Source organism: Apodemus sylvaticus, chromosome 7 (assembly GCF_947179515.1).
Source record: "Apodemus sylvaticus chromosome 7, mApoSyl1.1, whole genome shotgun sequence".
Taxonomy (NCBI): domain Eukaryota; kingdom Metazoa; phylum Chordata; class Mammalia; order Rodentia; family Muridae; genus Apodemus; species Apodemus sylvaticus.
The window spans coordinates 82,498,540-82,502,016 of NC_067478.1; the positions used below are offsets into that span (position 1 = coordinate 82,498,540).

At 42.8% G+C, this 3,477-nt stretch overlaps 1 pseudogene; it reads left to right on the plus strand.

Annotated features, from left to right (window-relative positions):
• Positions 1 to 1,361: 1,361 nt before the first annotated feature.
• LOC127689736 (aminoacyl tRNA synthase complex-interacting multifunctional protein 1-like) lies at positions 1,362 to 2,132 on the plus strand (annotated as a pseudogene).
• Positions 2,133 to 3,477: the final 1,345 nt, after the last annotated feature.

Sequence of the window (3,477 nt, forward strand, 5' to 3'; positions counted from 1 at the left end):
AAAGATATAAAACATACATGTAAAGAACAGATAAAGAATTATACAGGGAAGTTATATAGGCAAGAGTCTATGTTCCCAACCCTCTTCAGGGGCTCTGCTCATGTGCCTAATATATTCACCAGCTCAAAACACTATTTATAGGACCTTTGGCTCTCTCCTTGTGTAGACACAGGTGTTTGAATCATTGGCCCATTGGTGACTAAATTGAATATCTAACTTCTCTTCCCTTTCTGGGGATTAGGGGTAGAACTAAAATTTCCAACTAAAAACAATTGCATTCCCCTAATATGAGTCCCCCATCCTGAAGCCAGTAGGACTATTAGGTACCCTTATTTCATTAACACAAAAAGCCCTTTTATCACACTGGAAAGTCTCAGTGCCTTGGAAGCTCCGTGCTAGGACCCCCCCCCAAAAAAATAAAAAATGCCCAATGTATGTTTCTAATTACATCACAGTTACGTTAGCTAGTATGCAGGACATCTCCACCAGTCATAAATACCTCTGTTCACTAATGCTTCAGTTGACATTTATTACTTCCAAGCTTGTAGTACCTATGGCCAAGAAGGGAAAACAGAAGATGTCAGGATGCTTTGTTTAAAGTACAATATATAAGTATTAGCTCTACCCCCTCCCACACACACACACAAAAGTGTAATAAAGTCCTACTTAAGAGTAACTGAAGAACATTTTCCCAGTGTTAAAAATCCCTGGTAGGTACACAAGGAGCACTGAGCTTTGTCTTAAACTGGAGAACTAGGGAAGGAAGTCTGAGCACAGAGCTCCTGAGTGGCAGCTGGTTTGGCTATTAAGAGCAAGGAGGGAGCACAATTAGAAGCTGGGCAGAAAGGAGGCCTGGTGAAGAAATATGGAAATTATCCATGACCTTTGCTTCTCCTCACATCCACTGAAGATAACCGCCTACTGAAGGAAATCTCTATCTCAAATGGATTTCCCCAGAGGAATTGGGCATCCAGTCTCCCTCAGTGCTGATGCAGTGACCCCAGGAAAGAAGCAGCAGTGGTCAAAGGGAGGGAGGCGATGAGAGAGCTTAAAGCACATACTCCTCACCATCGCTGGCACAGTTGCTTCTACCAATGGCTGCCATTCTAGCAATGGAAACCCACTCTGATGCAAGACAACTTCTCAAGAGGACCAAGCAAACATTTGGAGACCCCTTACTTTCATGAAGGATCTTAATTTGTCCTTACTGGACTCACCCACTAATTTAGAGTTTGTCTTTCCTTTTAATTCATTCTCTGGTACTCTAACAGAATATCACAGATTGGGTAAATTATAAAACAAGAAAGAGGGCCCTTCCTACAGCCGACCGAGGCTACTCAAGAGCTGCCGTTCACCGCTTCATGATTTTCTGCCAGTTCTGGGGAAAGATGGCAGCTAATGAAGCTGTTCTGAAGAGGCAGAAGCTTCTAGAAGGGTGCAGAGGCAGATCAGGTCATTGAATATCTTGAGCAGCAGGCTGCACTTCTCATAATTTTGCAGGCAACTTTGAGAGAAGAAAAGAAACTTCAAGTTGAGAATGCTAAACCACAAAAAAGAAATAGAAGAACTAAAGCAAGAGCTGATTCAGGCAGAAACTCACAATGGAGTGAAGCAAGTACCTGTTCCGTGGAGTACTTCACTAGAAACTAATTGTACTGTTTCTGAAAGTGTGATACAGTCTCCATTAGTAACAACCGCCACCTCTTTTGGCACGAAAGAACAGATCAAAGGAGGGGGAAGGAAAAGAAAAGAAGGTAAAAGAGAAGACTGAAAAGAAAGGAGAGAAAATGGAGAAGCAGCAGTCAGCAGCAGCAAGTGCTGAGTTTAAGCCTATTGATATATCTCTCCTGGATCTTCGGACTGGGTGTATAGTTACTGCCAAGAAACACCCCAATGCAGGTTCATTGTACATCAGAATTACTTTTGATGCTTTCCCTGGAGAGCCTGACAAGGAGCTGAACCCTAAGTCGAAGATCTGGGAACAGATCCAGCCTGCCCTGCACACCAGTGATGAGTGTGTGGCCACATGCAAAGGAGCTCCCTTTGAGGTGAAGGGAAAGGGAGTTTGCAGGGTGCAAACTGTGGATATTAGCAAATTAAATAAGTGCTCTGTAACTGAAAGACATTGGTGAAACTTTAATAACATTAAAGAGGAGTGAGTTTATCACTTACACATCAAAAAAGAAAAAAAAACAAGAGTCACTTGGCTCAATTCTAGAGGCTAGAAAGTAAGACAGCATGGTGCCAACATTAACCCCTCTGCCCCCTGCAGTCCTCTATGGCTCCTCACTCATAACCCTCTCACCTGTGAAAGGTTTGACCTCTTAACACTTTCACAATAATGATCAAATGCTAGCATGAAATTTGGAGGGGACATTAGAACCATGGTAACTTCTTTACCTCCACTGGCATCCAAGAGTTTACATTATGCACTATCCATAAAGCTCTCATTCGATGACCAAGAAGGAGAACCCATAGCTTTTTTTGGACATGACTATGAGACACATGAGAAGCAGCAAGCCTAACTGAATAGTAGAGTGGTTTTGTTAAAGGTTCAGCTAAGAAGCTGGTCAAAGGGAAGTACCCTGTGAGCTGTGATATCTACTCTTCTCCAAAATGTACTCAGGGTGCTAAAGTAAGGACCATTTCTGGTGCATCAACTGCTGTAGCTAGAACTTACAGGCCTAGGAATCAAGAAGTAGAGATGGGAACAGTCACTTTCATAGCTTTGTGAAACACACATGTAGATTTTGTTCTTTCTAACTCCATAACAGTTAGGCAAGGCAGGTGTAAGACCTGATGCCAGAAGCAGAGCTCTCAAGTCTGGCAACTGAGTCAATATTTCACTGAACTAAAAGCTGTGAGCACCATCTATCTGGACACTATGGGTTCCATGTGTCACTAGTCCAGTAAGGGTAGATAAAAATGGCAAGCTATTGGTAGTGGACACCCAGCCCAATTTCTATGAGGAGCTGAGGTTATTGCTATCTGATAAAGTCAGGGAGGAGAGTGACTGTTACCCATAGGTTCTGCTGTATGTCATGTGGTCATTATATTTCCAAGGACATATTAAATCTGCAATTACAACATCATTACCAGATTCCTAGCCCCCCTTGGGTATTATCATGGTTAACTTTTTGTTAACTTGACACTGGCTAGAGTCATTTGAGAAAAGGGAACCTCAATTGGGAAAATGCTTTCCCTGTGGGTAAGCCTGTAGAACATTTTTCCTAGCTCTTTGTGGGCAGTGCTATAAGAAAACAGGCTGAGCAAACCAGGGCTAGAAATACAGTAAGCAGACTCTTCCATGGCCTCTGCATCATTTCTGCCATGAGTTCCTTCCCTGACGTCTCTGGAAGTTAGAATGCAAGTTGTAATGTGGAATAAACTGTTTCCTCTCCAAGTTGCTTTTGGGTGATGCGTTATCACAGCAATAGGCACCCTGACTAAGACAGGTGACAGATGAAAGTCTAGGTG